The sequence below is a fragment of the Anolis sagrei genome, chromosome 5 (assembly GCF_037176765.1).
Source record: "Anolis sagrei isolate rAnoSag1 chromosome 5, rAnoSag1.mat, whole genome shotgun sequence".
NCBI lineage: Eukaryota > Metazoa > Chordata > Lepidosauria > Squamata > Dactyloidae > Anolis > Anolis sagrei.
This window is the reverse complement of record NC_090025.1, coordinates 68,250,782-68,265,332: the sequence shown is the minus strand read 5'-3', so window position 1 is coordinate 68,265,332 and position 14,551 is coordinate 68,250,782. Positions and strand designations below refer to the sequence as shown.

General features: G+C 43.4%; 1 protein-coding gene across 9 annotated transcripts in view; it reads left to right on the top strand.

The window, feature by feature from the left end:
- Nucleotides 1-11,170: 11,170 nt before the first annotated feature.
- FAT1 (FAT atypical cadherin 1) overlaps nucleotides 11,171-14,551 on the top strand; it is a 180,141-nt gene continuing 176,760 nt past the window's right edge. For 5 of the 9 annotated variants that reach the window (XM_060778588.2, XM_060778590.2, XM_060778593.2 and 2 more), the window contains exon 1: nucleotides 11,172-11,688. The gene's annotated coding sequence lies outside the window, so the exon portion shown is untranslated. Of the gene's footprint in view, nucleotides 11,689-14,121; nucleotides 14,349-14,551 lie in introns of those variants that run through there. The other 4 variants (XM_060778595.2, XM_060778592.2, XR_009631627.2 and 1 more) reach the window with 3 other exon arrangements.

Genomic DNA, 14,551 nt, shown 5'->3' with positions numbered 1-14,551 from the left:
CCTTCTCTTCTCTCTTTCAAATACTTCTAAAAGATTATTATTATTATTATTATTATTATTATTATTATTCCCAGCAAACAAAAAGAAAACCCTCATTCCCTGAAAACTACCACCACCTAGTTACCTCTCCTCTAGAGTAGAAAATAGAAACAGCTTTAAGGAAGCATTAAACCAGGAATGAAGCATACTTACACCAGACAAGGCCTGCAGTAAAGGGGAAAAGTTTTTTTTAAAGGATGCCCATAGAGATAGCTCCAGGTCAATTGTTCTTTTTTCCCTGGGAAATGGGAAACCTCCTTAAATGCATTGGAAAGCTGCTGCAAGGAGAAAGCGCATGCGTGCCTGCAGCCGGTCTCCTATAGAGTAGAAAGAACCACCTTTAATGAAGCATTAAACCCAGTCTCCTCTACAGCCATTGCTGATGCCTTTCCCTTGAAGGAAAAAAGGAAAGGGTCCCAGAAATCGAAAGGGGAGCCTAGTAAGTTCCCCATTGCTACCAATGGGCCTGATCTAGCTGCCGTTTTGGGCTACGGACCAAAGACGGCTATCCAGCTACCCACCCATTTTGGGGAGTTGTCTGTAAACGGACATGGGGGTCTACTGGTATCTAGCCAGCAGAAACAGATTGAGGTTTAGACAAAATGCACAAGTCTAGTTAACATCCTTGTAATATTTGTTTTGCTGTCTGTGCCCCTGTTCAGAAGATTTCACTTCACTTTCTGGCACTGTGATAATTGGTTTTTGAAAAATTTGGCTTGTTGTAGAAACAAGGATTTGTGATAAGGCTTCTGATGAGGCCCATGATACCTCTTTCAGGAGTGAAATTCCCTTTTGAGGGGTAGATTTCTCTCACTTCCTGTTGTCTCACCCCCGTTCTTAATTATGAGTTGTTTGTAAGTTGGATGTTTGTAACTCAATGGCTATTTATTTTTCAAATGACATTGAAACTGCAACTCCCTGTCACATATGTACTAGGTATAATTATGTTCATGCGTTACCCTCTGCCTGATGGCCACGCCAACTGGGACTGATTGTTGCCCAACATATGCACCAAGTTGAACAAAGCTACTTCATATTGCCGTTTCCAAATATTTATTTATTTATGATATTTATATGCTGCCCATCTCACCCCGAAGGGGACTCAGAGCGGTTTACAAGATATATATACATATAATATATTATGTTACTAGCATAGTACAATATCAGTATTAAATATTACTATATTGTACTATACCATTATATTGTAATATTATTAGTAATATTACATGTAATATAAATATATAATTATATCATATTATTATTATTAGTATTATATTATTAGTATTATATTGCATTACATTATAATATTAAAATATAAACTCATTTGGATTACCACTACAGAGCTGCTGAAGGCAATGAAAAGAGAAAATAATAAAATTGTAGGGAAAAGTAAAGGGTTCAAAGTTTCTGAAGTGGCGATTTTTTAAAAAAACCTATCCCTTTAGCATTGATCAATATGGAGAAGGAGCGTGCTTGGGAGGGAAAGAAACATTAAACATCATCCGTGTTGAGGGTTCGGGAAAATACAATAAAAAGAATGGCAAAAGGGGACACTTTGCATGTTTATTCATTTATTTTTCCACATAACTTTTGTCATCACTGCTCCCAGCAAAAAAAATAAAAATCCAAAGTTACATTACCTCTGTTCTCTAGAAATGAGTTAGATGCATATTGCCAACATAATGGTGCAAATACTCAGGTCCTGCTGGATCATTTTTTCTTCTAACTAGCTCCAGCGCTGCCCAAATCCATCAACTAAGGTCACATTACTGTCACATCTGTCATTTTGCATTGCAGCACTGTAATAATGAATCTGATGCGGCAACAGAAAAGCAGACACAGAGGGGTGTTACCCTGCCAGATCATTTTCTCCTGGACTTTCCAAATCCATCAATTTGGATCTACCATATCCCATATCAACTTGCTTTTGTTAATCTAATAGTGTCATAAATCTGGTAGTTCTTGCTATGGCAGTGAGCACAGTCTATTCAGATCCCCAAACATGCTCTCAAGAGCACTGTATTTGTGACTTCAACTCCCAGAAGCCCTAGCTAGCTTGTCCAATGGTCAGAGTTGCATTGGATGACCAAGGGAGTCCTAGAAAGGCGTCCTCTCTAGAAATCTCTAGGTCTTCCAGTATGATTGGAGGAAGCTGATGAGAATCACACTGGAAGACCTAGACAGAACATAGTAATCAAATCCATCAATACCCAACAAATGTGCAAAACACAAATGTGGAGGGACAATTGTAGTGGTATCACTGTGCAGCAAGAAAGGACCACCTATCATACATCAGGTGAGACATTCAGAGCAGTGATCCCTGGACTGTGGATTATCTTGTTTTAAGATAATTTTCCAGTGATCAAACATTGTTGTTTTTGGGTTGCTGTGAGTTTTCCAGGCTGTATGGCCATGTTCCAGAAGCATTCTCTCCTGACAATTCACCCAAAACTATGGCAGGCACCCTCAGAGGTTGTGAGGTCTGTTGTGAGGTTTATATATCTGTGGAATGTCCAGGGTGGGAGAAAAAAAACAACTCTTGTTTGTTTGAGGTAAGTGTGAATGTTGCAATTGGCCATCTTGATTAGCATTGAAGAGCTTTGCAGCTTCAAAACCTAGTTACTTCCTCCCTTGAGGCATCCTTTGTTGGGAGGTGTTAGCTGGTCCTGATTGATCCTTGTCTGGAATTCCCCCTTTTTTAGTGTTGTTATTTATTTACTGTCCTGATTTTAGAGTTTTTGAATACTGGTAGCCAGATTTTGTTAATTTTCATGGCTTTCTCCTTACTTTTGAAGTTGTCCACATGCTTGTGGATTTCCATGGCTTCTCCGTGTAGTCCGATGTGGTTGTTTTTATAACTTGCAAAGGATGTGTTGAGAAGAGCCCTTCTCCTATGTGTTGCATTAATCACTGATATGGAGATGTTTTGTGATCAGAGGGAGGCAGACCAACGTGACATTCCTCTCTCCCACATGCGCTAATGACACAACAAGAGAATAACTTGGCCATTGCTAATATCAGAAGTCATTAAACAATCCAACTGGAACCAGTGCTGGGATATGGTAAGATTAAGCTTTTTGAGAGAATAACTGGAAGGATACCAAGTTAGAATTATGAATCAAAGACACGGCAGGCTCCTTTATGCATATGAGCTTGGAATTCACATCCATGACTTAATCATTTCATTTCTAAACAGCTCACGACAACACCCCAGCTCGATATTTGGAAAGACCCGATCCAGATGCTACACCATCGCGGCATCTACGTTCCCAGACACAGGCAGGGCAGGGCGCCTGCTGAATCTTCCTGAAAAGTTTTTTCCTCCCATTCACATTCTCCACATCGGCTGTCTAAATAAAGAACCAGGACATTGGTTATCCATCTGCTGCGGACCACAAAAATCCCAAGAATGATGCATCACAGTAGAGAGAAAATAGCCTGAACTGCAGTGATTTTGCTGGCTTCTCCTGGTGGTTTGTGAAAACTGCAACCTATCATCTAGCATTTCCGTTGATTCATTTTCCAAAGTGAGGGCATCGTGACAGTTCGTATTTGCAAAAGCACGAGAGGGAGTAAACAGAAGAGATCTCTCTGAGATGCCAAGGTTTGCTCATGCCCACCCACTTTCCTTTCTTCATTCTCTCTTTTTATTGCAGTGACAGGAGATAACAGTCAATGGAATAATGCTAACGGAGTGGATGATATTACAGTGGGCCCTTGGCATCCACAGGGGTTTTTGTACCCCTGTGGATACCAAAATGTGTGAAAGCTCAAGTTCCATGACACACAATGGCATCGTGAAATTATTTTCCCTTCTATAAAATGACAAAATCAAAGTTTGATTTTTGGCATTTTATTTGAATACTAGCCGTCCCCTGCCATGTGTTGCTGTGGCCCAATCTGTGTATATGTACTTTGTGTGTGTATATGTTTGCATATATGTGTATTTGCATATGTGTGTGTGTGTGTGTGTGTGTGGTTTTCCGCATGCGTTGTAATTATTTTTATTTTTTGGCTTTTTAAGTCTCTTCTGTTGTGTTTTTCATTGTTTTAATAAGTGATGGTCACTCGTTGCCCTGATAGGTGTATTGTGTCCAAATTTGGTGTCAATTCGTCCAGTGGTTTTTGAGTTATGTTAATCCCACAAACATTACATTTTTATTTATACAGACTAGCAGTCCCCTGCCACACATGTGTTTCGTGTGTGTATATATGTGTATGTGTGTGTGTGCGTATTTGTGTATGCGTGTATATATGTGGTTTTGTGCATGCGTTGTAATGTATTTTTTTGTTTTTTGGCTTTTTAAGTCTCTTCTGCTGTTTTTTTTCAGTGTTTTTATGAGTGATGGTCACTCGTTGGCCTGATAAGTGTATTGTGTCCAAATTTGGTGTCAGTTCGTCCAATGGCTTTTGAGTTATGTTAATTCCACAAACAAACATTACATTTTTATTTATATAGATTATCAAAGTGCAGATGGTTGAATCTGTGGATGCAGAATCTGGGACTATGGTAGGTCAACTGGACTACCACTAATAACAATGAAGATGCCAGTGATGTGTATCCAGCGAAGGCCCTCTCGGAAGCAGAACCAGAAAGTTACTTTTGGAAAACCATGGTTCCCTGAAATCCTCGCCCCATGTCACTGGGGATTCTGGGAGAGGTAGCCAATCTTCTCCAGACTAGGCTGGAGTCATGGGTCAACCAAAACAACATAATTGGCCCCGAGCCAAGGGGAAATCAACATTAGATCAACATTAGATCAGGTTCATATCTTGGCTCACCTAGCCAACAAATACTCTTAACAATTATCCTAGCAAACTAAACGTGGCCTTCTTGGACCTCAAGGGGGCATTTGACTCTGTGAACAGAGAAAAGCTTTGGGAAAAACTAGCCGCCCTTAATATTGATCCAAGACTTCTCTTTTTGATTAAGAAACTGAACAACCAACATCTATGCCAGGGAAAAGGCCACAGGGGATTCCTGTCGAACCTGATCCTGGTCCAAAAGGGAGTCAAACAAGGGTGCGTACTAGCCCCAATTCTCTTCAATATCTTCTTGCATTATCTCCCTGTAGTCCTGGACCAAGTGGACAGGCACAGCCCCAAGATTGGCCCAAAGCATGTTCCCCTCTTGCTATTTGCGGATGATGCAGCCCTACTATCCCTCTCCCATGTGGGTTTAAAAAGACTCCTGCCCAAATTTGTTGATTTCTGTGAGACGAATGAACTGCAGATCCTGGTTTATGGGAAAAGCAATAAAAACAAGTCTGGAAGATAAAGGGGCACTATATAGAGCAAGTGAAACATTTCAAATACCTGGGACTTTGATTCAGTAACAACCTGTCATGGTCCACTCACTTAAAATATACACTGGCCTGGGCCCAATCAAGGGGCAGTGCTACCAGGAGGTTTTTCCACTCCAGGGGCAACTAATATATCCCCCCAGCTCTGCAAGTCTTTCAAGCAAAGGTGATGGCACAACTACTCTATGGAGCACCCATTTGGTTAACCCCTGATAACAGTGCCATCAGATCTTTCCACTCGAAATTCCTCCACAAATTATTCGGTGTCGCAAACTGTGTCCCGTATGCAGTTGTATGTCTAGAATCTGGCCGATACTCTATAGAGGCCACTATCTGGCTAAACATCATTAAATTTTGGTCATCTATCCACTACCAAAGCCCCAGCAACTCTCTAACCCAGGGGTCCTCAAACTAAGGCCTGGGGGCCGGATACGGCCCTCCAAGGTCATTTACCCAGCCCTTGCTCAGGGTCAACCTAAGTCTGAAATGACTTGAAAGCACACAACAACAACAACAACAACAACAACAACAACAATCCTATCTCATCAGCCAAAAGCAGGCCTACACGTCCAATTGAAATACCAATAAGCTTATATTTATTAAAATTGTTCTTCATTTTAATTATTGTATTGCTTTAAAGTTGTTTTTGCACTACAAATAAACTATGTGTAGTGTGCATAGGAATTCATTCATTTTTTTTTCTCAAATTATAATCCAGCCCTCCAACAGATTGAGGGACTGTGACCTGGCCCTCTGTTTAAAAAGTTTGTGGACCCCTGCTCTAACCCAACTCACCTTGAGCGAACACCACCACTCAAGATGGTGCTCAACAGGTCTAGCAAAGATCAGGGAATTGGACTATGATAGCAAGTTCCTGAACTTGCTAACTTTCACCGAGATCTTTACCCTTATTAAAAAGAGGCTGCTAGAAAGGGACCATAACCAATTGTTGAGCTTGGCCAATAAATCCTGTTCACCTATGAACATGGCAATTCCATTCATACAGGGAAACCCAGTCTTTTATATTGCAGCGCTTACTAACTCCTCTTACAGGAGAGGCTACATGCTGGCTAGATTTAATATTATGCCATCTCTGCTCCATATAAGAAGGCTCAACGGTCTACCAAGCAGTAAGAGGCTTTGTCGCTGTAGCACAGGACAGCTGGAGTCCATCCTGCATATTCTTCTGCACTTCCCACTTTACCAGGATCTAAGATCTAGTTTACTACCACACGTTATAGATTCCTTGAAAAACTACAGTGACTCAGACAACGTAATTATGCTTTTAAATTGTCAAGATTTTAACTGCTGCCTTTCAGTGGCAAGATTCCTGAACGAAGTCTGTAAACTGAATGTGTAGCAAATGTGGAGTTCCTTTTTCTATGGTTTGTACTGTATTTTATACCTCTTTGCTAGTATATGCCAATAAAAGCTTATTGGATTTGATTGGAACAATGAAGATGCCAGTGATATGAATCCAGTGAAGGCCCTCTCGGGAAGCAGAGCCAGAAAGTTAATTTTGGAAAACCATGGTTCCCTGAAATCCTCACCCAATGTCACTGAGGGATTCTGGGAGAGGTAATAAAAAAGAAAAAAAGAATTCTTCTCTAGGGGTGGAATGACAATATGTCTTTGATATTTCTTTAATAGCTTTGGAATCCTAGGAACTGTAGTTTGACAAGCTCTGACAGAGAGGTGCTAGTGCTTCACCCAATTATAACTGCCCAGGCTACCTGTCTGAATGTACCTTCCCCAATGAACCAGCTCAGAGACTAAGATCATCTGGGGATGCCCTGCTCTTGGTCCTGCCTGTCTCTCAAGTATAGCTGGTGGGGACGAGAGACAGGGCCTTCTCAACAGTGGCCCCTCAGTTGTGGAACTCCCTTCTTAGCGACATCAGATCAGCCTCCTCCCTACTAGCCTTCAGGAAGAAAGTTAAAACCTGGCTCTGGGAGCAGGCTTTTGAAAATTAGGGCAATGCAGTATTCCGAACATAGAATTATGAACAATCTAAATTTTTTGAGTGAAGGACATATATTGGGTTGTCAGGCGTATTCTGACCAAATTTGGTGTCAATTCGCCCACTGGTTTTTGAGTTCTGTTAATCCCACAAATGAACATTACATTTTTATTTATATTCTAGCCGTCCCCTGCCATGCGTTACTGTGGCCCAGTCTGGTGATCTGGAACATAAAGTAATCAGAAAGTGTTGATTTGTAATATGTGTAATGTCTTTATGTTTGAAGGTAAACAGTATTTCTTGCTGTTTGTCAGTGTTAACGTGGAGCTTGTCTGGTTTGCCTACTCTGGAACATGCAACAACACATAATTGTCCTTCTTTAGGGGTCCCTTTCAAATCTAGGATACTATATGTCTCTCTCTCTCTGTGTGAATCATATATATGGCTGGATGGCTGTCAGGAGAGCTTTGATTAGGTTTTCTTGCCCCGGTGAAGGGAGTTGGACTGGATGGCCTTAAGTATTTTCTGTTGGTCATGGGGGTTCAGTGTGGGAAGTTTGCCCCAATTCTGTTGTTTTTGGGGTTCAGCATGCTCTTTGATTGTAGGTGAACTATAAATCCCAGTAATGACAACTCCCAAATGTCAAGGTCTATTTTCCCCCAAACTCCATCTGTGTTCGTATTTGGGCATATGGAATATTTGGTCCAGATCCATCATTGTTTGAGTCCACAGTGCTCTCTTGATGTAGGTAAACTATAACTCCAAAACTCAAGGTCAATGCCCACCAAATTTCTATAGTTTTCTGTTGGTCTTGGAAGTCCTGTGTGCCAAGTTTGGTTCAGTTCCTTCGTTAGTGGAGTTCAGAATGCTCTTTGATTGTAGGTGAACTATAAATCCCAACAACTACAACTCCCAAATGACAAAATCATTTTTTTTTGAGTGAAGGACATACATTGGGTTGTTAGGTGTATTGTGTCCAAATTTGGTGCCTATTCATCCAGTAGTTTTTGAGTTCTGTTAATTCCACAAACAAACATTACATTTTTATTTATATACTAGCCGTCCCCTGCCATGCATTGCTGTGGCCCACATGGGGGTTCTGTGTGGGAGGTTTGGCCCAATTCTATTGTTGGCGGGGTTCAGAATGCTCTGTGATTGTAGGTGAACTATAAATCCCAGCAACTACAACTCTCAAATGTAAAGACTTTATTTTCCCCAAACTCCACCAGTGTTCACATTTGGGCATATTGAGTATCCGTGTAGAGTTTGGTCCAGATCCATCATTGTCTGAGTCCACAGTGATCTCTGGATGTAGGTGAACTACAACTCCAAAACTCAAAACCAAAGGACACTCCCCTCCAAATCCTTCCAGTATTTTCTGTTGGTCATGGGAGAACTGTGTGCCATGGTGGGGTTCAGAGTGCTTTTTGACTGTAGGTGAACTATAAATCCCAGCAACTACAACTCCCAAATGTCAAGGTCTATTTTCCCCAAACTCCACCAGTGTTCACATTTGGGCATATTGAGGTTCGCGCCAGATCCATCATTGTTTGAGTCCACAGTGCTCTCTGGATGTAGGTGAATTACAACTCCAAAACTCAAAGTCAATGCCCACCAATAAATAATAATAATGGGGGGAAAAATTTTGTCGTGTCAGGAGTGACTTGAGAAACTGCAAGTCGCTTCTGGTGTGGGAGAATTGCCCGTCTGCAAGGACATTGCCCAGGGGACGCCCGGATGAATTGATGTTTTTATCATCTTTGTGGGAGGCTTCTCTCATGTCCCTGCATGAGGAGCTGGAGCTGATAGAGGGAGCTCATCCGCCTCTCCTCGGATTTGAACCTGCGACCTGTCGGTCTTCAATCCTGCCGGCACAGGGGTTTAACCCACTGCGCCACTGGGCATAAACTTTATTTATACCCCGCCACCATTTCCCCAATGGGGACTTGGAGTGGCTTACATGGGATTCAGAATGTTCTTTGATTGTAGGTGAACTATAAATCCCAGCAACTACAACTCCCAAATGACAAAATCAATTTTTTTTTTAGTGAAGGACATACATTGGGTTGTTAGGTGTACGCTGTCCAAATTTGGTGTTTAATTGGTCCTGTGGTTTTTGAGTTATATTAATCCCACAAACAAACATTACATTTTTATTTATATAGAAGATAAGATATATATAGATATAGATGTAGATGTAGATGTAGACACATACATACACACTCCACTTTGCCTCATTTCCAAGCAAGTCTCTGAGGGCCCTTGTCATGAATCTAACCTTTTGCCAGGAAGGCCGAAGCCTGGAAAGTCAGTAGCTGACATGTTCAGAGATAGGCAGGAGAGCTAAGAGGCAAGAGGGAGGAGTCAGCCGACTCCTGATTGGCTAGAGCAATCAGGGGAGGAGCCAGCTTTTAGAGGGAAAAAAGGCTGTCTTATTTGACAAGCTGGGGAGGAGAGCTTTAAACATCGTAGAATGAAGAAGTATTTTAGGAAGATGGAGCTGAGAAGAATTTAGACAGGGAGAGAGAACTTTTGTAGTGAGCCTTGAGGATTAGAGCATAGGGAAGGCAAAGGTTCCTGTGTCACTGTACTTAGAAGGGTCAGTGAAGGAAAGCCTATTTTGCTCTGTGAGGCAGCCAGTGGGCTGTTCTCAGTGACACACTGTGTCAGTGTAAGGCCCAGTGTGGAGCAAGGAACTCACAGGGAACAAAAGTTAAAGTCTTAAGAAAAGACTGCCTGTTTAACCAGCTAAGCCTCTGAAACGCATTACGCTTTTTGTACCACTCTTTTTAAGAGTTGATTTGTTCACCAAGTTTAAATAAACCTGTTGCTTATTTCATCTTAAACTGGTGTCTGCCTCGGTCTGTCACAATCATCAGATCTCAGCAAGTCTAAAGATAAATCCATTTCAGTCCAGTCAGCGAAAGAAACAGCCATTCAAGAAGAACCAAGGGCTTGAGCAAACTTTACCTAATTTCACATTCACACTTATGTTTTCCTCAGACATCAATTGAGGTCGTGGCGGCGAATCTACCAAATACATCGTTAATTAACATCGTTAGCACAGTTGGTCACTCAACAGTATCGCTGAGGTGGGATAAGTGAATCCCCCATTGTCACAGCCATTTATCCTTGTTAAAGAAGTGTCCAGCTGAACGTCAACCCTTCATACTGGTGGACAGAGGTTGAGATTAGTCTTGCCTCCTGTCCAGTGTGTTGTGTATCTCCTTTATATTGGTGGGAAGTGGGTGTGATTGCTTGTCCCCCCTGCCCAAGATTATGTTGATCTTTGTTATAGCCCTATATCAAGGCAGAAAATCCCACAATATCTGAGTGTGGACTCTGATAACTCAGTTCAAAGCAGATACTGTGGGATTTTCTGCCTTGATCTTCTGGGATACAGGGCTGTGTGGAAGGGCCCCCAGGAAGGATGCTTGCCATAGATGTAGGCGACAGGTCAAGAGAGAATTGAGACTGGGATATGGCCATACAGCCTAAAAAAATCCCAGCAAACATGTGATTCCCGCCATGAAAGCCTTGGACACCACACTCTCCATCCATCCCCTCCCTTTCTGTTTGCCTACCTGGGAACCAAAGGAGGAGGAGGAAAGCCACGCCCCCCCCCCCCTCTCTTTCCAGGCAAGTTGAAGGAAGCCCCAGAAAGCCTGGGAAAGGAGGAAGAAGAGGGGAGAAGGAAGAGCCGGGTCTCACCTGCCGGCGGAGTCGCCTCTCAAGACGGAGGCGGAGTTTTGGGGGTGTCTTTGGAGGGAGGCGAGGAGCAGCCCCCTCCGCCCCCTCCCCGTCCAGCGGTGGAAAGGGGGAAGGACTGGGCGGCGCTTCCGACAGCTCCGAAGAGAAAGATTCAGGGAAGGCAGAGCCTCCGACAGCCCTTCTCTCCCTCTCTCGCCTCCAAGTTCCAGGCATGGCCCCGCCTCGACCAAGTTGGAGAGGAATTTGGGGATCGGATTGAGTTTGCAGAGTGAAGAGGCGACGCCTCTCCTTTTGCCTTCGGAGAGGAAACGCGACCTTCTTCGGACCGGATCGGCCCCCAGCCCTATTCGGAACCCTTCCCACCCTCGTCCCTGCCCTAATTCGGGTCAAAGCCTGTTCACACGTGCCGGAGGGGAAGAGGGAAACCCAACGCGATGCTGGGCTTCGAAGGAGCGAGTCAATGGGGGGAGCAAGCCGAGCGAGGCGCGGGGAATGTATTGTGGAGCAGCGCCCCCTAGCCGCCGGAGAAGGATATAGGCCAAACCGCGGAAAGAGGAGAAGAAGGCGAGGAAGGAAGGAAGCAAAGGGAGAAGCAAGCAAACCAGCGGGCAAGTTCAGCCTTGTCCGGGCGAGACACGAGGGGCTCCCTTTGGCTTCGCGTGGCATCCTCCAAAGGTAAAATTCCCCCCAGGAAAGTGGATGGGAGATAGGGAGGGTGGGAAGAGAGAACATCACTGCTTTGCCTTTGAACTCAGACGGCTGGTTTGTTTTGAATCTCTTTTTTCCTCCTTTCCTTGTGAATGTACATCTCGACGGTGTCGAATGAATGCAGTTGGAATCCAAGCTCATTAGCTTCCTATGCTTCTCTCATCAAACAGGATTCATCACGATTCCGTACCTGCTTAAAGCGGTGTCAAACTGCATTCCCTCGGCACTGTAGATGCACCTTTAGGGACCCCCGGATCCGCTTTGATTGCTGAGTTCACACGACGCAGCTTCAGATAGACACAGTTTTGGAGTTCTTCAAAGGAGTGTGATCTGGTTGGGGGGGGGGGGGGGAGGATCTGCCTTTTTTTTCCTTCGCCCCTTTCAATATTGCCAGACAAAATGCCCCATGAACTGGATTATATTGAGAGAAGCAGTGTAGACTCATAGCAGATAATTCGGATTATATGGCAGTATAGAAAGGGCTTCAGTCTTCAATTCCCTCCGGCTCTTGACTGGATCAACAACTGCTCTATATCTCAGGATTATCTCATTATCCCAGATTATCTGGCAGTGTAAGCTCACATAATCCAGTTCAAATCTGATAATCTGGGGTCCCTTCCACACAGCTGTATAACATCCACATTGAACTGGATTATATAGCAGTGTAGGCTCAGATAACCCAGTTCAAAGCAGATTTTGTGGATTATCTGTCTTGGCATTCTGGATTATATGAACTAGATTATATAGCTGCCTTTATATTCTGGTTTATATGAACTGGATTATATAGCTCAGATAATCCAGTTCACAGCAGAGCCTGTGGATTATCTGGTTTGATATTCTGGATTATATGAACTAGATTATATAGCTCAGATAACCCAGTTCAAAGCAAATCCTGTGGATCATCTGTCAGGATATTCTGGATTATATGAACTGGATTATATATACTTCAGATAACCCAGTTCAAAGCAAATCCTGTGGATTATCTGGTTTGATATTCTGGTTTATATGAACTGGATTATATAGCTCAGATAACCCAGTTCAAAGCAGATCTTGTGGATCATCTGGCTTGATATTCTGGATTATATGAACCGGATTATATAGCTCAGATAACCCAGTTCAAAGCAGATCCTGTGGATTATCTGTCATGATATTCTGGATTATATAGCTCAGATAACCCAGTTCAAAGCAGATCTTGTGGACCATCTGTCTTGATATTCTGGATTATATGAACTGGATTATATAGTTCAGATAACCCAGTTCCAAGCAGATCTTGTGGATTATCTGCCTTGATATTCTGTATTATATGGCTGTGTGGATGTCTCCTGGGATATAGGGCAGTGTAGATCCATGCTCTCACTGTCCTGGAATAAAAGCACGATAGAGGGAGGCGTGGACCGGTTTCAAAACCCAAATCCGATCCACAAAGATCAACTTTTCCCCAGTGTATGTTTGTGGGGGTGGATTGAATGGCATGGGAGAAAACGCACACTTGCCTCTGTTGGTTTTGGAACAGCCGCATCTACTGGGATGTAAACAAAGTGTCAAAGGGTGATTCTCCTATTGTAAAATGAATGCAGTTGGGGCACTGATTGCCAAGGGATTCTGGGAGTTGTAGTGGCGCCTACTCTTTCAGACCTATCTTCTAAGGAGGCTCACCAACTACAGATCCCATGATGTCATAACATTGAGACATATGGGGGTGGAAGTGATGTCAATATTGTATTGATTCTAAGACAGGCATGGGCCAACTTGGGCCTCTCCTCCAGGAGTTTTGGACTCTGACTCCCATCATTCCTAACAGCCTCAGGCCCCTTCCTTTTCCCCCTCAGCCGCTTAAGCGGAAAGGGCCTGAGGCTGTTAGGAATGGTGGGAGTCGGAGTCCAAAACTCCTGGAGGACCCAAGTTGGTCCATGCCTGTTTTAAGGTGTAGTGAGAGTGAAAAATCCGAATAAATCTCCTTTCAGATTTGCCTGGATTGGCTTTGCTTTTGAAATAAATAGAAGATGAAAATCCGCCCCTTTTCCTCCAAGAGTTTCCTCCCACTCACTCTAGCAAAAAAAAAAAAATAGAGAGATTCTTCTCTCTCTATTGGAGAATTGTGCTTCTCTGCAAAGCACTGATTTCTCTCTTCATATTCTTGGGAAATCCTCATAGTAGTAAGTCTGTCCGCCTTGAAACTCCTTCTGCAACTTGTCTTTTCCTTCTTGTGGGTGTGAAATGGGAGGAAAGGACTGAAGAATAGGCAATGCAGAGAGTAATCCGATGCAATTATCTTGGAGGAATCCCTGACTAGGGACAGAGATGCTCCATAAACAATTCCCTGTATTGATATACAGTAGATGGGTGGCTAATGGTTTGGAGAGTGCCAGTTTGGGAGAGTCACATTCTCTCAGCCTCAGGAAGGCTCTTCTGAACCACTCTGTTGAGGAACAACCCTGGGATCAGTTCAACTTAGGTTGGAAACTGGAAGGCACTTTCAACAGACCTTGATTGGATTGTAGATGGCTATAGAAGAGTATATCCAACACGACATGTTCCTAAGTGAATACAGGCTGAATATGTAATTTTGGACTTCGGGAGGAGTGACTGGCTCTGCTGATGGGCATCTGGATGCTCGTAAACTTGAGGTGAGGGTTTTCTGGTTTCTTCTTTCCCCCCCCAAACTGTGCTGCCGGGGCCTCCCAAGCGGGTATTTTGGGCCTCCCTTTTCCCGCCGGCCTTAATTTGGGTCTAGGTTAATGAGGGGGCTCCCTGGGCGGAATGAGAGGCTTGGCTTCAGCTCCGCCGATTGTGGGCTGCGCTCTGGACTTCAACCTGGGAGGGTCGCCTT